Here is a 26,106-nt window from a genome sequence, read left to right on the forward strand (position 1 = left end):
CTGTTAGCTTTTGTTAGCTTTGTAAGACCTTGGGGTAGCTGTAATATCAGTGCCGTGACGAAATTCAAACTGTAAATATATTATAGTTATGCCTGCAGCCGGCCATGGAGCCCCGTAGTGCAGTAATCCACAAAGGGTGACTTTGCCCTGGGTATGGAGCCCAGCAGGCTGCCGCTTTTTTCGTCAGACTGTGTGGAGCTCCTAAAGTCCGACACGTCTTACCAAATTTGCAATTAGCCATCAATTTTCGTAAAACGGCCCATATTTGAGCTATATAGTTGATTTCTCGCATTAAAAAAGTCTCAGAAGTGAATTTGGTAATGAAACGTTGCAGTGTTTGGAATATGAGATTCTGTCGCTTCTCTAATGTGTGTGTATGGGGATTCGCACAATCAATCAGCGCGCAGCTCATTCATGAGCATACCATATTTGGAAGAAAAGCTCTTGTTACAAACAGGGCCAAAACACAGGGATGCATAAGGGCCAATAAAATATCAACCAGGCCATTTTCAGCTCAACCAATGTTACATACCCCATTAGGAGACCATAAGGAACAGTGTGAAAATACCCTATATAATCATTCTATCACCCCTTGAACAACGAAAACCTTTCAGTGTCTCACATTTTGTCAGATATGAAATTTTTTTTAAACTTAATTAAAAATGAATTATATATTCATAATTATTTTCAGCCTTCTAATTCTTGCATCATATTAAGATTTCAAGGAAAACTATAATGTATTTGAACCTTTATCATTTTGTCATTACCTCCACCAGCTCGGCTTGTCTGTTTGTTGATATGTTTGTTTGTCTGTCAGCAGGAATAATAATGAATAATGGTGGAAGGGTGTAGCATGGGCTAGGAAAGGACCCATTTAATTTTGTATTGAATCAGAATTAGGGGGCGGATACAAATTATTTTTGACTTTAAAATTGTGAAATAGGGCATTTTTGCTGTATTGATGTGGTGTCGGAATAATCGGGAAAATGAGTTCCCGACTGGGAAAATTCACACTGTATTTACATTGCGAAATAGGGCATGCCATGTCTACGCATGGAGAAAATTAATCCACATTAAATCCAAAGAGCTGGTTATATATGGAACAGTACAGTATGTTTTTTGTTTGTTTTTACCACTAACAGAATAATTGATATTGTCTTGGGAAGGAATAGGAATTTCAACATGAGTTAATCCCCGTGCATACGGTGGCACATTATACCATTTCGCCACAGAGAATTGGCTCATTATCTGATATTCAACTGCCAAGAACTGAAGGCTTACACTTAATTCTATAAATAATTCCCACCTTCAGCACAGGGAATATGATGAAGGAAATTTAGTATGAGTAGTTTAACTCTAAATTAACTGTATTCATATGGATGTATCGGAAGTTGAAATACACTAAGGGCACATGTTAATTTGTGCCAGTGTCACTGACTTGAGAAACAGGATAATATAAAAATATAAATTTTATGGAAATTGACTGTAATAATTACGCAATTAAGCCTTTAGGGCATGGAAATCTATATATAACTACACATCTCACTGTACTCCCAGATTGGGGATTTTAGCACAGGGAATAGTATGTTAATCAATATTATGGAGCTAGGATTTCTAAAAACTCCCAGCATTCCCAGTTCCATTTTTTGGGGTTTTCAATTAGGGATTCATTGGTAGAAAACCTTCCATTCTTCTGTCTCCCCAAATTGCATTGGAGCCAAAGTGCGACTGTCTTCCCAAGATGATGTGTGCCCTCAAATGTAATGGAATCTGATTTATTTCCCCCACACAATAGGAAATGTCACGCAGCGAATTCCCAAGCTCGAAGACCTTTAGCTTCCTGCCAAAAATACTCCCTGCCCATATTGGATAATTTCCGCGGGATGTCATGCCACTGAATTCCCAGACCTCCTCGCTATTATGGAGCTTTGAATGCTGGATGGATCGGAAGGGAAACGCTCCGTCAAGTCTGACCCACTTAGCTGCTGGGATGCACCAAAGGACCACCGTTGTAATTATTTAAACCTCTGCTTTATTATTCATAATTAGCAGACGCTGTACTGTGTGTGTGTGTGTGTGTGTGTGTGTGTGTGTGTGTCTGTCTGTCTGTATGTCCGATAAAGCTCACTTAATAAATGCCACCTCTATACAGGAAAAAAAATAGAGCAGAACAATGTGTGTTGCATATCTGTGTGCAAGTGAGGTGTGAGTGTGTGTGTGTGTGTGTGTGTGTGTGTGTGTGTGTGTGGTTAATGTTGGTTTTGATGTGTAGTGTATGTTTCTGCATGAATGTGTGCATGAAAGCCACCACACATATGTTCATGTTTGTTTGTGTGTTTGTCCAGGTTTGTTTGTGTATATGTTTTTTCCTTAATGTGAGTGTGTCTGTGTGTTTTACGGTGTTCTCAAATATGCGCGCAGATATGTGTGTATTCATACATGGCTGTGTCCATGCGGGTTGTGTGTGTTGTCATGTTTAGTACGTAGGTGCTTAAATTTGTCTCATCCCATACCTCTGTGCATGTTTGTGTGTGTGTTTGTGTGTGTGTGTGTGTGTGTGTGTGTTTGTGTGTGTGTGTGTAATAAGACCCTCTTCACCAGCTGCCACTCCAGTGCAGAAAGCAGCAGCAGAGTCTCAGTGGAGTTCACAACCAGACTTTCTCTTATTATTGTTTCCTCTGTTGTCTCTCAGGCCTCAGTAATTAGTGGCTGCTTTAATGAGACTAATATCCCAACTCCAACCCACAGTACAGCACTCCACATGATAAGAGGCTGAAAAGTGTGTGGTGTGTATGTGTGTGTGGTACATGATGATTAAGTAGTGCCAGGGTGTATGTGTGATGGAGAACGAGTGTCAAGGCGATGAGAGGGTGTTATGTGCAAAGCCTTGATGATCAAGTGCTGCGTAATGGAGTGTACTGTGTGTGAGCGAGTGTGGAAAAGAGAGAATGGGATAAAGTGGGAGTGAGTGAGAGAGAAAGTGCCGCAGTATGTACTAGTGATGTCCAAATGAAGCTTTATGAATCTCTAGTTGTATTTTTTAACCCAACTAGATGGCGCTCTTTGTTTAAAGAAAAAGGCTCAAGTAATGGAAATCCAGTGTGCTTTTAACCCTTTGTTGAACAGAGAGAACCATCTATTGGGCTCAGAAAATAAAAATAAAAAATGCGTCACAAAGCTTCATATGGACTTCACTAGCATGTACTGTGATTTTAAGGGAAATATTACTACATCTTCTTTAAGGGAAATATTACTACATTGTCATACATGTATCAAATGCATTACAAAAGTGTAACGTGATTACAAAAGTTTCCCAGAATGCCTTTCAGATAGACGTTCGTACTTTGGCGGTGAGAGATATAACAACCACAATATGCTATCTGGCATTATAACACGGCCTTGTCGAATGCTTGATTCTCAATTGGTCAATCACGGCATTCCACGGTCTGTTATTTCTGTACAACAGACCGTTGCTAAGTATAACAGACCGTTGCCGAGTTCTGATGTAGACTCTGGCGGACCATTTTTTTGTCCAACTCTTTTTATTTAAATTACAAAATTTTACAGTACGTGACATACAGCACAGTCGATGGTGAACAAAGCATAGTGAAAACAGTGTGTCACTTCCCTTCAATTCCCCTACCACCCACAAACCAACCCAGTTCAGGTCCAAAACAAATGGGGACACACAACACAGATCCATGCACGCTGATGAACACACACCAATAAGGGCACACAACATCAAAAGATAAGAGTGAAAAAGTTAGACAAATTAGAAAAGATCCACAAAAAGGTAGAGCAGTCCAGAAGGAGTTTTTGTGCATTTGTATAGTGGACTTTATGAAGGCCCTTGCATTGAATTAGGCCATGACGAGCACATATGGAGGATGAGTGAACCATAGCCAGAGCAAGGTCCCATTGTTGGTCCGTAATAGTCGTGTTCAGTTCGCTCTCCCATACTGCTTTTGTCAACGTAGGAGGGTGCGTGGAAGTCGGACATAATAGATCGTACAATGTTGAAATGCTTTTCTTCTGGTTGGGGTCTATTGCCAAGAGGGAGTCAGTCAGGGGGGGGGGGTGGTTTGGAAAGTGGGGAAATGTCTTCTTGACAAAGTCCCTAATCTGGAAAAAGCGAAAGAGGTGTAACTTAGACGAATCATAACGGGAGGAGAGCTCTGTGAAGGATGCAAATATGCCATCCTTGTATAGGTCTTTGACACTGACGATACCATTACTGTGCCAGGACTTGAATGCCAGGTCTGAACTTAAGGGTGCGAAGATATGGATTTTAAGCAGTGGGGTCAGGATGGAAGGGCCCTGTAAGCCAAAGTTTTTCCAAACCTGACTCCAGATCTTAAGCGAGAAGAAATACAACCAGGCATGTGCCCACTGTCGACCGGTGTGGCAGTTCGCTGAGGCATCGCGTCGCTCGCTGTGGCCGAGCCAACCCCTTTTTATTGCCTTCCCCTCAGCAAACCCCCGGCCCTACTAGTGCCCTCTTTTGCCGTACGGACGAACGCCAGTTGCCCGTCAGCGGGGCGGATGTTTTGACCTATACTAAAAAGGAGTTGCTTTTGACGCTTCCCTGATTAATTTAAGTTTATAGAGACACACACGCCCTCCGTCTAAGGAGAAGCCCTCGCTTCGGATCAGGGAACCCCGGCGGAGACAAGAGGTTAGATACACACTACACCAGACGTCCCCAAAAACACGGGCTCTTATCCCCCTGTATATGACAAGCACTGCCCGAGGGGATCTTTAAAACCAATGATTTTTCTTTAGTACTTACGGTCTGTTAGCCGTCCTCCCAGGGTCACCAGAGGTCCCTTCCTTCTCAAGCACGCCCGCCTTGCCCTTCTTGGTCGCCCGACTGAGAGAGGGGGATGCTCAGAGGCTCTGACCAGGCCGCGCGGATAGGGAAATGCACTCCCACTAGGAGATAACAGGAGGTCTGCATGTCCAAGTCGATCCCCGCCGGGAGGCTATTCTCCACGGGCGGTTAAAGAGGAGTCACTAACCCCCGTAAGGGGGGAAACCCCACCCGCTTGACAGCGGGCGGCACGATTCCAGAGAAAATAAAGAACTGGCAAAGATTGGGTCCCCTAGTCTAAAATCAGACTCAGGAGATTTTTATTATTTTGTGACAAAAGCAGAAATTAAAAGCAAGTGGTCCTTTACAACATAAAACTAAAAATAAAAAATAAAGATAAAGCCTCCGCTCTAACAGAGGTACTTAAAGCTGCTTCTCTTTTCCTCCTGGCCCTGTCTCTCCCACACTCATAAACGAGCAGGTAATCTCCTTCTTCGATGTCGAAGAGGGTAAATAAATCTTCCCCACAACGCAACGAAGAAAGGGGCCGCTACTCGGCAAAAACACTCATATTTATACACAAAAAACATTTTACTCCTCCCAAAGTTATCAAAAGGGACGTACTATATGTACTTCCCTATCCTTGTAAGGTAATGTAGGAAACACTTCACAAATTACGTTACAGTAATGAACTTCATGAACTCTGCAGCTCGTGTGCTGTGTATGGCCACACACGTGCCTTCAAGACGCACACACACACAGCTGCATGCACCCATCAAGGCCGCAGCTCCTGCCTGTGCTCTTATCTGTCTAGGTGCTTTCCTACACTTTACTGTTTCTCAAAGAAAACTCTTTCTGTCATAAAATGCAAAACAGATCAGTATGTAAGCAAAAGACAGATTAATATATGAGCAAAAACAGATTAATATATAAGCAAGATATATGTTATTTTTTTGGGGGGGTTTCAACACACACTCTAAGCAATGATATAATTTGCTTTTCAAAACACATCTATCTAAGTGATTATATGGTTATCTTGTTAATACTGACAACGCTATATATGTTGTAAAGCAAGAAATGACATGGATTCTGATATTTCTTCGTTTTTGAGTTTTCATCTGGCCTTGCGGACAACACCACAGATGTTGAAAGCAGAGGGAGTTGAGAGCAGAGGACCGACTGCAATGAAAGGTGTGAACTCACCCTTTCCAAATACACCCAGCCAGGTAGTAAGGCGCAGTCCTCGTTCATCCAGTATATGAGTTTCTGCAAATTAGCTGCCCAGTAGTATCGTCTGAAGTCAGCGAGCGCCAGGCCACCCTCAGCCTTCGGAGACTGTAGTATTGCCTTTCGGATCCTGGCAGGTTTGCTGCCTCACAGAAATTTAGATATCACCCTGTCCAGCTTGTCGAAAAAAGATTTTGCGATAAGTACCGGGATGTGCTGGAAAAGATAAAGAAATTTGGGGAGGACAACCATCTTAATCAAATTTATCCGGCCCATGAGGGAGAGCGTCTGATACAGCCGTTGTAATAAAAAAAAAAACGAGTAGCGAAATCCATCCTCTGCCCACTTAAATGATGATAACGAGCGTGGGAGCTGCCTAGCCGGAGAGTTTATCGCTGGGAGCTCGCTTTTCTGGTAGTTGAGCTTGTAGCCGGAATATGCACCGAACCGTTCCAGAATGTTTAAAATCACAGGAAGTGAGAAGGCTGGGTTAGAGATGTACAGGAGCAGGTCATCTGCATACAGTGAGACTTTATGAGTTGTGCCTGATTATGTGATGCCCTCGAAACCTTCCTCCGAGCAAAGCCAACGGCCAGAGGTTCTATCGCGATGGCGAACAGGAGTGGGGACAGAGGGCAGCCCTGTCTGGTGCCTCTCCGGAGTGAGAAAAGGGGTGACAATGTATCGTTAGTTTGAACTGAGGCCATCAGGGATGAATATAATAATCTGACCCAGAGGATAAAATTGTCGCCCAGGCTGAATCTGTCCATTGCCTCGTATAGGTACCCCCACTCGACTCTGTCGAAGGCCTTTTCAGCATCAAGGGACACCACTATTTCCGGGGTATCATTACTCGACGAGTGGATGATGTTAAGTAGGCATGTAGTTTTGTGGGAAGACTGTCGGCCAGGCATGAACCCTGTCTGATCTAGCGAGATAATGGAGGGCATCAACCATTGAAGACGGAGTGCAAGAACCTTTGAGAGAATAATGAGGTCCACATTGAGGAGTGAGATTGGTCTATAGCTGCCACAAAGCAGGGGATCTTTCCCCTTCTTGGGAATTAGGGAGATAGTGGCCTTCGATAGGGTGTCCGGTAGGCGACGCTGACGAAAAGCCTCATTGTACACATCTCTTAGAACTGGCGCGAGGAGAGCAGAAAATGTTTTATAATACTCTACAGTGAAGCCATCCTGTCCCCGGGATTTACTGCTCTGTAGCGAGTTAATGGCTCCTAGAACCTCAGCAGTGGTTATAAGGCCACCCAAGTCATGTGCGGATTCAACGTATATTTGGGGGAAGGTTATATCATTAAGCATGTCGTCTACAATGGGAGGGCAGTCAGAGGTATACAGTTCAGCATAATTATTATTATTATTATTAATGTTGACAGGATCAGTGTGGATCTCGCCTGAGTTAGCTCTAATGGCAGGAATTAGCTGTGAGGTTGCCTCGGCTCTGGCCTAATGAGCCAGAAGCTTCCCAGCTTTATCCCCTGACTCAAAAAAGCGCTGTCTAGATTTGAGCAGGGGAATCTTGGATTTATTTATAGATAAGAGATCAAAGTCTGTCTGGAGTCTAAGGTGCTCTCTGTAAAGGGTAAGGTCTGCGTCGGCCGCGTCTTTGTCATTGATGTCCTTAATTTTCTGTAGCAAGTCCGCCGTTCGGGACATTTCGACTCTTTTTAAATTTGAGACAAAGGAGGTAAGCTGTCCTCTGATATAGGCTTTCGGATACGCCTCTGTTTGTATCCGGCAGATCATTTAACTCAGGGAAAAGAGAAAAAAAAAAGAAGAAAAATAATAAATAGGGGGGGGAGACACAAACAACACAACCACACGCACACACATATAGAGTCCCCTGACCTGAAATCTCTGATAACTAACTTTATCTTGAGTGTCCATTGCACAGCAGTGTGCCATCTACACTTCCACATGGATTCCCAGTGTCCCCAACTCCCAAAACAACAGATCCGTCCAATATCAGAACAATATCAGAACAAACAGGCCATTAGCTTGGCAGCATAACGTGCATAATGTGCAAGTCTCTACCTCGCCAAAGAAATGATAATATAGATTAACAAAAAGGATTATTGCGTTGCTGCATCAACTCTGAACAATAGAGGCACAGTTAAACTCTAGACAAACAGATACATAACTGAAATATTTTGCTACAGCGCCATCGTCCAGCCCAGGTAAAGAGTAAATTGAAATGTGCCAGTTGGACGCTAGCCACGCCAGCCAGGGCTAGCAGAGTCTTTAAAGTACAGAACGTAAATACACAAACAGCCATAAGAAAAGCTTGATGTAGCAGTATGAATTTAACTCGTAACCTGGCATTCTTTTGGCCAATCACTATTGCAGGGCCCCCCTATAAAAACAGCTAGTAGTCCTCCTACTGCCCTCTTGCTCGTTGGTGACGGACAGTGTTGGGGAAGTTACTTTTAAAAAGTAGTGTTTGCTCGTTACTCGTTACTTCTTAAAAAAGTAATCCTTTACTTAGTTACCCCCTATGGAAAGTAACTTTTTACTTTACTCGTTACTTTTACGTTACTTTTAAAAGCAGTTGTCTCTGGCAGAGACTTAAGTTAATTATACAAAAGCTATCTTTGACCATAAAGCCAATCTCTGGTTTATCAGTGAAGTGTCTGAACTAGGCTACATTGCAGATTCTCTACTCACAGAGTGACGGCTGATTCATTATGAACGAGTCCAGCGCGGGTTGAATTCACATCAGCAGGTCATCGGTGTTACACGGTGTTAATGTGTAATGTTCATATCTACTTGTAGTACTGGTCGCGCAGCCACTATGGTCCGTGCATTGTCATAGACACATGCAGCCTCTTTTCTGGAAGTCCTCGCGTGTCCGTGCGACCGACGCAAGTCCACAGCGGTCCGCTCCATGTAGCCTAGTCTATGTATGAGCCCATCTCCACCACATCCATCTGTGAGGTTGTCAGCTTTGTGTCTGCCTGGCATGCTCTGTTTGTAGGATGGCCGATTTAACCGCCAGTCGTCAGCGATGTAGCGGCATGTGTCACATAGCTCTCCGCTCAGAGCGCCATCCAGTAAAAAGCCACAAAGCTAAAAACGCTCTCAAAAAGTTAGCTGGCGTTGGCTGCAGCATTGCTCCGCTACTACCAGCCTCTGTCACGTCTCATGTGGAGCTTGTGAGCGCGCAGCTCAGAAGGCAGTGTCGCTGTCAAATCTGTCCCTGGGAAAAGTAACGTTGCGGCGAATTGAAAAAGGAACTACGTTTCAGTAGTAATGCGTTACTTTTTCTCGAAAAAAGTAGTTACGTTACTGTAACGCATTACACCCAACACTGGTGACGGAAGTGCGTCATACTTCTCACTCTGTGTGTGTTGCTCATGGATGTATTAAGAGAACTGGATACGGTGTTCGGCGGGAAGCCCCGTACGTTCCAATGAGAGTGCTCAAAAGCGCATTAAGACAACATGGAGCTCGGCTTTTCCGCATTCTTGGCCCATGACGTCACGGTGGACACGCGCACTAGCAACAATTTGTTTGTGTTGTCTTAGCAACCGGTAGCAACATGCTCGTTCATGAGTTTATCTCTCGTGGCTTTTACAATTAAGTGGCGAACTCATGAACTCGCCGTTTTCATTGTCTAAAATATTCACTAACGTTAAACATTGTGTTTTCGTTGTTCCCGATCGTTTACATGCTTAGCTAAATAAACGATAGATGTATTTAGCTAGACAACCAAGGAGATTTAATCATTATGTCGTGCTACTAGCTAGCTAGTGCTAGCAGTTAGGCTGCAGGTTCGTGAACAGAGCTCATCCATGGCTTCATCTCTCATCCACGTTACAAGCTTTACAGCATACAGCCCTCGGATGGATCATAAGAGAGAACCAAGGCCATGTAATCACTATGTCTGTAGTAACGTTATGTAGGCATGATCTTAATACAGCCACGCTAGCTAACCCTGATGTTAGCAACTAGCTAGCTAGCCCATAGCCCCGCCAGTTTGGGAAACGCAATGACGTTACATCCACGTAACAGGCTTTACAACATACATACATCCCTCGAATGTATCATAACTTCATAAGATAATACCATGCACGTATTAATAGAACACATGGTGAAATACAACCATTAGCTATATCCATTATTACAGCTAGCTACATGAGCTCGGGAGAACAGTCATGTGAGCGGACGTGCGCAGTCCCGTGGGTCTGCTCGCGTCCATTATGCGCGTTCATCATTTCAAATTTAATAATTCTGTATTCGCTTCTAGTGAATGTTAAAAATGTTAAATACGTAACGTTTTAAACAAGGACCCTTTCAGTGTTCGGGCTGGTAGGTTGATATACCCCGAAACTAATTATCCGCTGAAATATAGACGTTTCTTTCGCCATGTAATGTCTATGTGAAAAGCCTTTCTGGGCCATGGGGTGCAGTACCACCGTTATCCACTAAGCCCATGTTGGCATATAGATTTAGCGCTCCTCCTGCGGGCTTGGTGTTGCTCTGCTGCGCTACAGGTAAGGTAGCGGCTTTATTGCCTCTGCACTCATTCCACTGTTATCAGCTGCCGTTATTTTACTATGTATTGAACGCTCGTAGATCTCCGGTTGGCGGGCCAGTCCTCCACCTCACCGTTTCAATCACCTTTCAAATAAAGCGGATATCACTGAGTTTGCCGTGCGGTTTGGCCGCTGGGAGCTGCCTCCTTCGGGTTGACGTAAACGCTGCTTGATCGGTATGTAGGCTAAATGGTGTAAGATTTATTCTTCAGTATTTTGTGTTAACTATTTTTCTTTTCATTAGTGAGTTTTTCTACTTAAAAAGTTGAGATTCTCTGGTTACATTCTTATTGGGTTCTAATTATAATTAGTATTTTGTTTTATTTTTTGGGGGGTTTATTGCCAAGTGTTTTCTTTTGATTTTATATTCTTGTTTTGTACTGCCTCCTGGAACCACTAGTGGTTCTGGCAGTTTATATTGTGTTTGTTCTTTTCATTATAACCTCTTATATTGATTTTGATGTTCTTTTTGTGGAGTGAACCCTGCTAATTGTGTGTGTGTCGTTTTTGTTATCATTTTAGTTGCTGAGAGCCGAACGTGGTGGTGGTATTCCCTTCCTGTGTGCTGTGTGTCTCCCCGTTTTTATTTGCTGTGTTCATGGGTGACTTTCCCTGGGATCCCTCACTGCCCTCATACTCCCTTCCCCTCCACTGGTAAGCCCCAGCTGTTATGGGTTTGCTATGTTGTTTGGTGTTTTGTCTTATTTTGGTAGTCTGTTTTTTCAGTTTTTTTCTGTTTGCCCCGTTTCCTGTTTTATTTTGACGGTCTGGTTTTCTGTCTTGTCTTGTCTTGTGTTACCTCCTGTCTTTTGGTTTTTCCCGCCGTTGTGATTGTCTGATGTTTTTCACCTGTTTCCCAGCCCTTGTGTCGCATTACCCTCTGTATTTAGTCTTTGTGTTCCCCTTGTCCTGTGTCAGTTTTCCTGTTTGGTATTGCGTGTGTTTGAGTCTTCCCGGTTAGTCTTAGTGTTCCTTGTTGCTGAGTTTTCTGTTTCTGTCTTGGTCTTCATTTTGGATTACTTTTTACCTGCTCTACCCTGGACTCTTTTTGCTTTGTATATTTTTCCTTCTTAATTAAATCTTTAGACTGTTCCACTGCCTACCATCTCTGCATTTTGGGTCTGCCATTTTCCGACATCATAACACCAGCACAATTATTTCCTCCCCCTTTTTGGTAGGAATGTGTTTTAAACTCTTTGTTTTTAAACTTATTGAAATAAAATTTGCTCCTTTTAAAAGTTGAACCTCGTCTCTGGCTGCGTTGTATACTGACCTGTGACCTTAAATATATCAATCTTGCAATTGGGAAGTAAAATCATTCATTAGTAATTGAAATCATTCTCTGGGTGAAATTCCCAGGGTGGCGTTGTCTGTGTTTTTGAGGTAGGTTTCATCTAGAATACCACCTGCTCTGCTCTTGTGCTGCCACATTGAGGTAACATTAGGAAAGAAAAGCTTGAGATAGCATTAGCAGCTTGTAACTATGATTCCTGGGGCAGTCTTACCAGCTCAACGCACAGCGAAGCGGGGGGTTAGCCTGCATTAGCAGGCCAGATGCTAAAAATGGCCCACTGCTGAGAGCCATCAAGCTACATTAGCCCCTCATGAGGGCGTGAGGTTAGCAAAAACCAGCTATTCGGGCATCTTTAGCTTAGCTGCTACGTCGCCAGGCGAGCTAAATCCTCCGTGAGTCCCGGACTGCGTCGGCGCTGAGAAGAGATGAAATTCCAGGCAGCCTCAGGAGAAGTGAGCCAGCATCTCAGTCCTTCTCCGGTCCTAATGAACAACTTGGCCGGGTAGTGCAGAGCGGCCTGAGGCCCAGGTTGTATAACTCTTTCATCACATGCGTATGCGGAGCGTTGTTCGACCACCTCGGGAGAGTAATCCCCCAAGATGTTAATCGGGGAACCCTTGTATTTCAGCTTGCCCCGAAGCCTTCGAGCCTCACGCACAACCAACTCCTGGATCTTAACCCTTGTGTTGTCTTCCCGTCAACCTTGAAAAAAACACTTTTTTTTCCAACATTTTTTACACCTTTTTTCACAGTTTTGTTTTTGCTTTTTCCAACTTTTTAAATTGTAAAATTTTTCTTCTACACATTTTCAGCGCTTATTTCTACGTCCCATATTTTATGATATAAAATTTGACCAAAGTCAACACAAGGCCTATATCTGTGGAATTGCATCACGACAGCCCGGGGCTTCCGACCAGGGCCTGGTTTCGGAGCTAACGTTATGTGCGATGGGTCCAGTTCCAGGGCTGAGTCCAGCATTTGTTCGCCAAGATCCTCAACTAGAAGTTGAGAGAAAAAAAGCTGTTGGTTGAGCACCTTCAATGTTCTCAGGGAGGTCAATTATCCTTATATTGTTACGACGGGTTCTGTTCTCCAGATCGATGAGTTTAGTCAAAAGCGAGGCCTTGTGGTTGGCTAGCATAGCCTTTAGCGTAGTTAACATGGCGCTCGGTAGGGAGTCACCCTTCTTCTGGTCCTCTTTCTTCGACTTGCTGGCCATCCTCTCGTCGTGGCGAGGTGCTGTCGAATATAGCAAAATATTAGTGGCTAGTTGCAGCGCTTTGACTGGACTATAAAGAAGGTTAAAGTAGGGCTGGGCGATATGGAGAAAATCAAATATGATATTTTTGACCAAATACCTCAATATCGATACTGCAACGATATTGTAGTGTTGACTATTGGTGCTTTCACTAAATATTTACACAATGAGATTTTTGATAAATAATCACCAGTAATGTGGATATAATGACTAAGTGGGTAAAGGCAAAACAGTTACAACAGTCTGGTAAGTTCAGAAAATGACATAACTTTACTGTAATGCAGCCTGTAAAAGACAACACTTATGTCATATCACGATATTACGATATCCAAAATCTAAGACGATATCTAGTTTCATATCACGATATCGATATAATATCGATCTATTGTCCAGCTCTAGGTTAAAGATGAAGAGGGTGGGAGCGAGGGAAAAATGCGTCTAATCCATCGCAACATGGCAACAGTGCAAACAGCATTAGTTAGCTCCATGGTTTCCACCTGAGAGCTGTGCTCATCAGTGGTAAAGTTAACTGCCCAGACGGGGACTCAGGCGTTATCAGCGTGTAACCTCTGTATGAGTAGCCGTGTAATAAGCTGCGTAATAAGCCGGATAATTTGGAGTGAGCCAGCCATTATTGCGAATTGAACCTCTTATCACCCTATCTGGGTTCTAATTCGCAATAATAACCATCTCGCTCTACATTATCGCTTACATATTTAGAGCAAAACCAAAAGGTTCTACAGCTAAGACAAAGTGAGAGTTGTCCGTCATGCAAGCCAGCAGTCTCTGCTCTGCACTTATTTTTGGTGTGTGGTGGGTTAAAAAATGCAGAGATGGAATTTCACTACATTGACAAATGTAGTGAAATTGTAGTGAAAAGTTTCTTCTTATTATTTTAATTTCCACACAAAAAGTTTAACGGCATGAAGAAATTACAGATGTAGACTCAAAAGCTTGAACCCAGAAACTATATACCTGATGTCAGTAAACTGCCAAAATAAGAGACATATGTTGACTCTTATGTATGACTCTTACAATGTCATTAATACAATTTTAGAAATTAAATATATACCTGGGAGGACTATATTGGTTATCTTACATGTGGAAAGCCTTGATACAAACATATCCCATGAGAGAGGACTAGAGGCTTTAGGCTTTTATCTTTAAGATCGCAACAACCTCCAACCCCCCAGTGAATTAATTTCTGAATTAGCCTCCATGGTTCTTAAGCTCAATTATTTCTCCTTCATAGGGGATTTCAACATGCAGTGTACAACTGAAGTCAAACAAATATGCTGTCTCCCAACCTACACAGCAGTGTAATAAATCAATGTAAGAAACCTCGAAAAACCTTTAAATTGAATTAATTGCAATAGTGTGGAAATAAAAAAAGAGTCCATTGTTAACCCTCCTCAAAAGGAGATTTGGTGTTAAAGGGTTTAAAGAAAAATGAAAATCTCTGATTAGAATTTACAACCAAAAGGGTATGTATCTATGGGTTCTACTACTACCAGATTACGCCAACATCTATATGGGTTTCTTTGAAAAGTAGTTCTTTTACACAAATTTGTTTTCAATCATGATAACAACCTTTTTTTTGGTTAGAAATCCTCAAATGGTACAGATATGCGTTTTGACACATTTAGGGAAAAAGTGAAAAACTGCTAAATGGTTGTAATCCTAAATTTAAAATTGATTTAAATAATGGGATCTTTGGTACCACACTGTAAAACAAAGAAACAGATCACAAAACTTGTCTTCTAGCTAACAGTGCTAGAAGACAGCCCCCCCCAGGGCTCTAATATATGGCTTACCTAAAGCCAATTTTACAAAAGACCCCTCTGACTTTTTGATGAAAACTTCATAGAGAAAGCCCTGGAGATTAAACAACGCTTCTTAGAAAGCGGTTATTCTATTCAGTGTATAGTTGAGGCTTAGTATATTCCTAATTCTAGATCGGACCTATTGAAATAAAAGTGTCAAAAAAGAAAAACATTCCTCAGTGTCTTGTATTAAGAACACTATCCTGAAATATTGGCATCAGTTACAGTGGGTACGGAAAGTATTCAGACCCCTTTTAAATTTTTCACTCTTGCAGCCATTTGCTAAAATCAAAAAAGTTCATTTTATTTTTCATTAATGTACACTCAGCACCCCATCCTAACTGAAAAAAACAGAAATGTAGCAATTTTTGCCAATTTATTAAAAAAGAAAAACTGAAACATCACATGGTCATAAGTATTCAGACCCTTAGCTCAGTATTGAGTAGAAGCACCCTTTTGAGCTAGTACAGCCATGAGTCTTCTTGGGAATGATACAACAAGTTCTTCACACCTGGATTTGGGGATCCTCTGCCATTCTTCCTTTCAGATCCTCTCCAGTTCCGTCAGGTTGGATGGTGAACGTTGGTGGACAGCCATTTTCAGGTCTCTCCAGAGATGCTCAATTGGGTTTAGGTCAGGGCTCTGGCTGGGCCAGTCAAGAATGGTCACAGAGTTGTTCCCAAGCCACTCCTTTGTTATTTTAGCTGTGTGCTGAGGGTCATTGTCTTGTTGGAAGGTGAACCTTCGGCCCAGTCTGAGGTCCTGAGCACTCTGGATGAGGTTTTCTTCCCGGATATCTCTGTACTTGGCCACATTCATCTTTCCTTCATTTGCAACCAGTCGTCCTGTCCCTCAGGGTCTGAATACTTATGACCATGTGATGCAAAAATTTCTACATTTCTGTTTTCTGTCAAGATGGGGTGCTGAGTGTACATTATTGAGAAATAAAATGAACTTTTTTGATTTTATGAAATGTCTGCAATGAAACAAAGAGTGAAAAATGTAAAGGTGTCTGAATACTTTCCGTACCCACTGTATATCAAAACTGAAGAGTATTTCTCCATTTAAAGATGAGAAAACGAACCGCACAGAAGGCTTTTATAAATGGAAAAGCTGTTGTCGCTCTTCTCCCAACTGGCTTTGGTAAGAGTTTGATGGATAGATGGTTCATCCAATCACCTGCCAAGTAATTAATGAAAGTGCCTACCCTCTTTCAAACAGTTTCTCAAATGTTTCTGAAAAAGAAACCATCTGGTGCATCAGGTTAGTTAAAATGCCCATGTGATAAAATCTATGTAGTTAAACTACCCTCCCTCTTAAACAAAAAAGTGAACACAAAAGTTCCATAACACGCAAATATATGAACTGTTGTGACACATTAATAACCACTCACATCCCATTTCCTCCCTCCGGTTCCAGGGCATAGACCAGATTACTCTGCATAGAGTGGGTAATCAGTGATAGAGGTCACAAGTATTTATTTCCTTTACTTAAGCAAAAATACTAATACCACACTGTAAAATTACTCTGTTACAAGTAAAAGTCCTGCATTGAAAATGTTACTTAAAGGGCAACTATTATATGGCATTTCAGGATATTTGTATTTTGTGTTTGTACTAAAACATGTTTACACGCTTTAATGTTAAATAAACACTTTTCTCATACTGCCCATGGCTGCTGCACCAGTATTCACCCTCTGTAGGAGCGCCTGTGTCTTTAAGTCCCCCTCCCGGCAAACCCCAGTCTGCTCTGATTAGCCAGAGTGTTTCCTGGAATCTGCACTCCGTGTTTCACTGGTATCAGCCGGAGCTACTGCAACGGAGTATATAGCAGGACTTTGTAGCATGAAAAATCACAAATAAAGGTTTTTAAAACAAATACTACACGACCGCACATGTCCCAGAATATATCCATTTAAATAGAATATACAGTAGGTTCACACACATGGAACTTGTACAACTTGCAGCATGCTAAGATCTTATTACTATTTTTACCACTTTTTCCCATTTACCACTGTTTACCTTCTGTTACTGAGGGACCTAAAGACTTCATTGAGCTATGCTGAAATTACTCAGACTCAATATCCCCCATCTATTGGCTGCTGGGCTGTCTGTTTGTGTTTTATGTTGCAGATGCCAGTAGGTAAGGTCGGGTCATCATTTATTGGAAACACCTGTATAACTGTTTCCAGTATAATGCTGGGTTTCCACAGGCAGCTTTTGTTTTGCGAACTCCAAGTGAAATTGTGTCACCACAACATGATGCCGATGGTGTACACGTTTTGCAGACAATTAGTTGTTGGTGTTGATACGTTTCTGTATCTGTATGACTATTTGGTTTTCTACTCCAGTCACACACATTGCCGCTTGAAAAGTTGTTTAGTTCAAATAACGTTATGTATTGCTAGCAACCAGCTAGTTGTCATTGCTACAGTGCTAATGTTAGTACAATGCTACTAATACTTAAACAAATATATATAAAAACTCACCAGGTCTACCAACAACCTGGGCAACCTTCTGCCAAGCTACTGTAGCTGTTAACATCCATGATGGCATACAGAGACGTATCATAAAGTAGGCTATGGGAAAATCACTATCTATTCATGTGCTCGTAATTTTAGATATAGTATGTGTGTTTACACGGGGGAAGATACTGGAGGCACGTTCACGAGTCTGCCCTCTCATTGGCTACCGCTCTACAAAATCTGGGGAGAGTGGTGAACATCCGGGCACTTTCGTCGTCATCAGCGAAATTCGCTCATACCACTGTTCTCATAGGGAATGAAAAGAATCACTCTGTTCTGCCATTATTTCAGCTGCCTGTGGAGACCCAGCGTAAGAGCACACCCCACATGGTCCATCTTGGGTGAGAGAAGAGGGAAACACTGTCTCCTATGCTCCACTCTCCCCCGTTGTTATTCTTTGTTTTCCTTTCACCACATAACACTCCACTGACTATTCTTTCATTCATGCATACACGCTGACAACACTGACTTCCTGACTGCCACACTACACAGCATTATTTGAACAGCTAGTTGTTTTTGTTATGTTGTATAATATACATAAATGAAAGGTACCTTTGCCGCAGCCTAGTGTCGGCTTCGGTTATTTTTGCCATGTTGTTGAGCCGACCATGACAGATGAGTCAAAAACATTTTAATGAAAACAAAACTAATGGAGAAATAAGCATCTGTACCTCCTCTAATTGGAAGAAAAACCCAGCTCTCCTCTTTCTAAAGGGCTGAAGAACTTCATTTAGCTGTGCTGAGAAGAGTGAGAAACATAAACCACAACCAACAAGCAAACCGGATCCAGAAAGATAAAGCATATTGCCAAAGGCTTCAAGTGTTATGGTGGTGTTGGATTTGCTTTTAGTGCCTGTGATTATGTGCATGGTAAACCAGGAAATAATTAATTGGTGGATGATTGTGTGTTTTAGTATTTCTGAAGCGATAAAAGGTGAGTTCCAGATAGTCTATCATTGAACAAACCCCAATTCCAATGAAGTTGGAAACAAAAATTTGCAAATCCTTTTCAACCTATATTCAATTGAATACACTACAAGATATTTAGGGCACTATCTTGCGCTCAGCGCAATTGCCTTTGTACAACGACGCATGTATCATTCCTATTTTGCACCCAACGCACAGCGGACTTTTCCCTCCACAGACGCACGTCGGTAAATTAGGGAATGTATTTGGGCGGTTCAGCGAAAAGAGGAGGCGTGTTCAGGCGCAAACGTTCCCTGGTGCTATTTTGCAGTTTCAGAAAACAATTCCACCATTGACCTGGAAAAACCTGGTCTAAAGTCAGTGCCGCTAGTATAAAGTCAGTGGCATGTTATTCAGATGCTATTTTAGGGGCGCATGCTTGGCCATAATGTAGCGTGTGCACAACGCGCATACACTTCTCTCATCTAAGTGGACGCAGCAGTTCCCATTTTTGCAAACCATACATAATTACAAGGAAAAATATTACTGAAAATGCGCTTCAGGTGTTTGGATTGGTCAGGAGGCATTTTACAGTACAATCCTCAAAAAGTAGCAGCATTCTTTCTGGCTTATTGTGTTTTACACAACATTTCCATGAATCATGGATGTGTTGATGACATAAATGAGGAAATATTAGAGGACTTAAGGAGACGTGATGTTGAACTACGGCGGGATTGGACACTCCAGCGGGATCTGGTCCGGGAGTGGCAATGTGTGATGCGCTCCTGGTGGAGCGGGTGGACGGAGATGGACTGGGGGGGAGGAGGAAGGGGCACAACAGGTGCAGGTGGTGCGTTTGGAGGCCCACGCTCCATGGCTGCAGCAATCCTCTCCAGACTTGAGGAGATGCGCCCGAGAGGCCGCAGCAACATCGCCACCCGCCAGGCAAATCCGCCGTCATAATAGCAATCCGCCATGGAACAAGCGCGCCTGCTCTTAAAGGGAATGTGAGATGACTCTCTGATTGGTTTATTGCACGTTATGCCCAAACCACACCTAGCTACTTCAGACCAACCCATTTTAGATTTGCGTCGGGCACAAGACTTTTATCCCGCCGGTATAAGAGCAACAGCACCCGAGATCCGCCCACAAAGCTACTTGCGTTTCACGTTTGATACTTGCGTTTCAGATTGTTAAAATATGGCCCATAATAAAATAAACTTTGGTTTTTGCAAATATTTACTTATTTTGAATTTAATGCCTTTAACATGTTCCAAAAAAGCTGGGACAGGGGCAGCAGAAGACTGGGAAAGTTGAGGAATACTCAAAAAAACACCTGTTTGGAACATTCCACATGTGAACAGGTTAATTGGAAACAGATGAGTGTCATGATTGGGTATAAAAGGAGCATGCCCCCCAGGCTGGTTCACAAGCAAGGATGGGGCGAGGTTCACCACTTTGAACAATCGTAAGCATATAGTCCAACAGTTTAAGAAAAATGTTTCTCAACGTACAATTGCAAGGACTTTAGGGATTTCATCATCTACAGTCCATAATATCATCAAAAGATTCAGAGAATCTGGAGAAATCTCTGCACATAAGAAGCAAGGCCAAAAACCAACACTGAATGCCTGTGACCTTTTATCCCTCAGGCGGCACTGCATTAAAAACCAACATCATTATGTAAAGGATATTACCACGTGGGCTCAGGAACACGTCGGAAAATCATTGTCAGTTAACAAAGTGCAAGTTAAAACTACCATGCAAAGCGAAAGCCATATATCAACAACACCCAGAAACGCCACCTGCTTCTCTGGGCCTGAGCTCATCTGAGATGGACTGACGCAAAGTGGAAAAGTGTGCTGTGGTCTGACGAGTCCACTTCAAATTGTTTTTGGAAATCATGGACGTCATGTCCTCCGGGCCAAAGAGGAAAAGGACCATCCAGATTGTTATCAGCGCAAAGTTCAAAATCCAGCTTCTGTGATGGTATAGGGGTGTGTTAGTGCCAATGGCATGGGTAACTTGCATATCTGTGAAGGCACCATTAATCCTGAAAGGTACATACAGGTTTTGGAGCAACATATGCTGCCATCCAAACGTCTTTTTCAAGGACGTCCCTGCTTATTTCAGCAAGACAATGCCCTGCCACATTCTGCACGTGTTACAACAGCATGGCTTTGTAGTAAAAGAGTGTGGGTACTAGATTGGCCTGCCTGCAGTCCAGACCTGTCTCCCATTGAAAATGTGTGGCGCATTATGAAGTGCAAAATTTGACAACGGAGACCCCGGACTGTTGAACAACTGAGGTTGTACATAAAGCAAGAATGGGAAAGAATTCCACCTACAAAGCTTCAACAATTACTGTCCTCAGTTCCCAAACGCTTAGTGAGTGTTAAAAGGAAAGGTGATGTAACACAGTGGTAAACCTGCCCCTGTCCCAGTTTTTTTGGAACATGTTGCAGGCATCAAATTCAAAATGAGAGAATATTTGCAAAAAACAAACAAAGTTTATCAGTATGAACATTAAATATTTTGTCTTTGTAGTGTATTCAATTGAATATAGGTTGAAAAGGATTTGCAAATCATTGTATTCTGTTTTTATTTACGTTTTACACAACATCCCAACTCCATCAGAATTAGGGTTTGTAATAGTCAAAATACACATGTTGGCAGCTTCTCATTGACACCCTGCTGGGAGAAGGTCAGCATCCTGCTGTTCCCGAGTGCTGCAGCTGTGTGTGGAGGGAGATGTGTCCTCATCAAACGTGCTTGATATTTGGTACGCAACAGCTCTGAGCCTGCCTGCTGAGAGTAACCACATTGCCATAAGGAAAAAATAAAGTTAAAACAAACATTCTGGGACAAGCAAAAGATCTCACCTGAACCCAAACATACTGTACATGATTTTTGAAAGAGTTCACCTGCAAACTGCCTCTTGCAATGTGCTGATTCATACAACAAGGACTTTAGGACATTGGTCATGTCCTTCAGAGACACGTCTTCTAATGAATATTTGGCCTTAAGTGAGCCTGAGATAGGTTGTCCATTTGAAATGAAACCTGAATGGACACAATGGACCCAATTAGACTTTACATTTCTAAAATAACACATGGTGAAAAGTGATGGACCAAAGTCAAAAGTCTTTATTTGTGTGCTGGTTTAATGGTTTGTCTGTTAAGGACAAAAAATGTCTGTCCAACATTGTTAAGGTCTGTTCCAAGATCACTGGAGTCCAGCAGAAAGTCCTCAGCTCTCTGTGGAAGGAATGAGTGGTTCAGAAAGTTGATAAAATATTAACTCAACCTGACCATGCACTTTTTAGTGAATTTGTAGTTATGCCGTCAGGTCGGCGCTATTGTGTTCCTGCACGGAAAACTAATTGGTATGCCAATTCTTTCATTCTTTTAGCCATTAGGCTACTGAACACAAACCGTTGATATATTCTCTTGTTGTCACTGGCATGTTGATGTTTATGTGGATGCTGATTGTTGTTGTTACTCTTGTACTTATTTATGACATGGATGGGATAGATTGTACAAATGAATTGCCCCTTGGGGATTAATATTATATGTCAGTCAGTCTGTCTGTCTGTAGAGCGCTTGAGAGTGGTAATTTCTTCTTAAATGGCTCTGAACTATAGTAGGGACAAACATCAACCTAAAAGGCCACTATTCAGTAATATTCACTATTTTAGCTCTGGTTTGGTCTCCACCAACTCCTGAGAAATATATTTGGCTAGCTGCCAAATTTTCCACTATGTTCACCAGCACCTCTAACCTTTTCTGTCTGCTGTTTGGTGCTCAACAGGTAGCGTGCAGTGTTTTTTTTTTTTAGAGATGTTTCGCTGAAAACAGCTGCATATCCTAAGAATGTTGATAAGTAGTAAGAATTAACCAACCAATATTTGTGGTCTATAAAACCAAAACAATTAGCAAAAAGGTGATAAAATTCCCCCGAGTTGAAGATACAACATGTATGTTTGTCACTATGAGCAACACCTTTCATCTTACATATAGTTATTTCATTTTTATTAATTAAACAATAATTGAAGGAGCTTTAAACATAATTTAACTATTTACCACCCACTGTTCTGACACTGGGACACTAGAAAAGCTACATGAATACAAGTTATGTATGTATCGATACAGGTACTGTGCAGTATACAACTGAAGTCATACAAATATGCTGTCTCGCTACCTACAAAGCAGTGAAATCATTGAAATACATCCTTGAAAAACCTTAATGGTCCAATATGTAATATATTTACTGTAATAAATCCTAAAATGACCCCAATGCGTCATCAGATATTAAGGAAACATGATAACTTGAAATACCAGGCCACGGCTGTTTACAACATGTAGCCTGTTCAGCAGCCAAGAGAAGGGGGGCTGTAAATCTGGAAGAGAGGTCCGTGAGTTTGCAGTGTGTTTAGCGATTGTTACCGTAATTGTAAGCCAATAAAGTGTGTTCAGTCGGGTGGAGAGGACGGCAAGGTAGTGTTATTTTTAGCGGTTGCTACTGTAATTCTAAGCATAGGAAGTGTGTCTGTCCGTTGGGTAGAGAGGACAGAGAGGTTGTTGTGTTTTTATTGTAATTCTAAGCCAAAAAAAAGTGCGTCTGTCAGTTGGGTACAGAGCTCCGCATGAGCACGGTTTTTATAACTGTCAATATAGCCGGCATCTAACGTTAGCTACTCCGTTGTGCTGTGAAGTAATGTCTGGCTGTGTGAGACAAGCGTCTAGCAACATTGTTGTGGATGCTCCTTCCGCGCGCTTTGGAGGAGGGTCTGGCAAAGCGAGACTGTGGATGCTGTGGTCTCAGCCTGGCAGCCTCTGTGAACTTCGAGGAGGGGGCGGGGGAGACGACTCTCTCCAGTATTTTGAATTTGTACTACAGTAACTATTTTAAACACTAGCTGTCAGTATTACATATTGCACCTTTAAGTTTGAATTCATTGCAAGGGTTTACAGATAAAGAATAGTCCATGGTTAACACTCCCCAAAAGGAGATTTGGTGTTAAGTGGCATACAGTCTTGACACAAATTGTTTTCCATTGAGCTGGACTAACTTGGCTAGCTGACTAGCATGATGGATTGGTGCACTGCCAAAACCTTCTGGGTAAATCTCGCGCTCTATTTCTATTCCATGTGTGTACAAGTACCAGACATAAATAGACTTTTTTGACAGTAATTGTTTGAGTCACAGGGCATACCAAACAGAGGAAGTCACATACGGAACCGAGGAGCTTTGCAGCTTGATCCAAACTAGAGACTACATTTCACGATATCACTGCCTCTGCTGATTTGAATCTGTCTCACACAAGTCCGCCAGCTTTATGGAACTGTCACACTAAACTGCTGCAGTACCCCTTTAAATGTATTACCCAGAAATAGTATGAATGATATCAGTCAACTCCACAGTCTTTTAGACCTAAATGATGGTCCAGCTTTCTCAAGACAAAACTGTTTACTCACTGCACTACAATTGTTTTTATTTTTATTTATTTACTTTTGATTAATTGGAGCTTTTGTAGCGGATAAGCCATACCCATCATTTGAATTTACCTAACGACCTCATATCTGATAATACAGTCATTTTAAAGACAGAAGAAATAAAGCATGCAAATGCAAATACAAATACAGAGTTTAAACGGTTACAAGTATGGAAGTTGTTCTCTAATTTGGGTAAATGGGGTCAATGTACTGTCTTTATGAGCAGGGAGTAAAGCTTTTTCTTCTACGACATATTTTGAGATTTAGGCTAAAATGGGCGCTTTTCTTTTTACATAAAACCTTGCCTAGTGCAACTTTTAAAGCATAATGTCTTTGCCAGTTTGTTTCACCCTCCTCTGCCTTCTTCTTTCTCTCCTCCTCCCTCCATCCCTCTCAGCACCAATGGGCTCCGCTAGCTGCTCTCAAAACAAATGCCCCTCTAACTCTCCCAAAGTTACGCAGAATAAATTGGAAAAAATACTTTTTGACATGTTGAGTAATGCATCAAATTGTATTCTCTTTTCCCCAGCAGCCTGACTATTCTATTTCATCTGCGAGCCTTCTTCAGGCAAATGGATTGCTTCCATAATGCGCTCTTTATCAGGCTGACTGAGTAAGTGCTGCTGTTCCCTGTAAGCAGGGGAAGACCAACACGCACACTCACATATTCTCTTTTTCTCTGTCAAACACTTACAGAGACATATGTGCAGGCTCACTTTCTTACAGACAGACACACACACATACTGCATATATATATATATATATATATATATATATATATATATATATATATATATATATATACACGTGGTTTAGTATGTGTTTGTATATGTGTGTACAGTCACAACCAAATTACATTGTTTCAAATCACTCTGTTCTATTGACACACACTGCTCTGGTGGCTCAGAATGCTTAATATTAAACTGAGACTGAGCCAGAAGTAAGCTTTGAAGTCCCAGCACACACACATACACACACACACACAACATCAAGTTTTAAAATCAGCATCAAAGCATGCTCATGCTGACTCAGACAAGGACAACATGCCAATTCTCCCTCTGACACACACCTCATGTACAGTAAATATACCCACATGGACACACACCATCTCTCCCATGTCAGACACCCTATAAACATTTAAATGGGCTTAAAGGCTTTGTGTATCATGTTATCCTCCAGCCCTGTGATCTAGTTCTAACAGCTGAGCCTGCTCACCAAGGACATATGGAGACAGTAAAGATGCAGCTTGGGCTTGCAGTGTATGAGTGTATGTGTGTGTATGTGTGTTATAAGCACTGTGTGTCATATTATTCAGCAGCTTCGCTCTCTAGTACAGCGACCTGTTCACCAAGGACATATAGACAAAGACAAATACTCTAATATGCAGTGTTTGTCGATGGATGTGCATGAGTGTGTGGGTGTGTGTGCGTGCGTGCGTGTGTTTGTGCATCTTGGAAACAAAAAGCATCACTTGGAGGTAAGTAATACATCTTAGTGCAGGGGTGAGAACGGGTCATAGCAAGGTAGAGTGTGCATTTAAAATGTGTGTAGAAACTATAAAATGTCCTTCATGCAACATTGGGATTTTAATTAATTTAAGGATGGATATATCTAATTACAGATACTGTCATGTTTTTATAAAAAAATGTTATTCAAGTTAAGTCAAGATTTTCATCTAGTTAATTGTCTAGAAAGTACCTATCTATCAAAAAGTGAGTTAAAACCATGGTGATTGAACATATGACCCACTGATGAAAGAGCTTGTATTTGCTGCTTTGTCAAGTAATACACTCTTGAGGGCAAGATCTACATACATTTGTGAATGTAGCGTTATCAGCACCATGGCCAACCCGCAGAAAGCGCACGCTGTGCTACTTCAGTTTACGTCGTATTTACCAAACATCCAGTTCATCGGGTAATCAGCGCCTTTCTCCACCCACTATACCGTAAATTGCGCTGTAGCAAAGCGTTACTGGTGCTATGATACGGCTGAGTGCAGACTGCGATATTCCCACTGCTGATGCTATGACTTTTTAAAATGATCCTGATGCCAATATTTGTAATGTAACGAGGACTTTAAAAACCGCTGGAATGGAATGTGAACGCTGAGTCGCCGATTCAATGCCATCTTTGATTTATCTTTAACTCTAATACTGCATGGCTGCTTAATCTGTAACGCTTAATGATTTTGTGTTCACTCCACTGAAAAAGTGTGAT

Source organism: Perca fluviatilis, chromosome 10 (assembly GCF_010015445.1).
Source record: "Perca fluviatilis chromosome 10, GENO_Pfluv_1.0, whole genome shotgun sequence".
Classification (NCBI taxonomy): domain Eukaryota; kingdom Metazoa; phylum Chordata; class Actinopteri; order Perciformes; family Percidae; genus Perca; species Perca fluviatilis.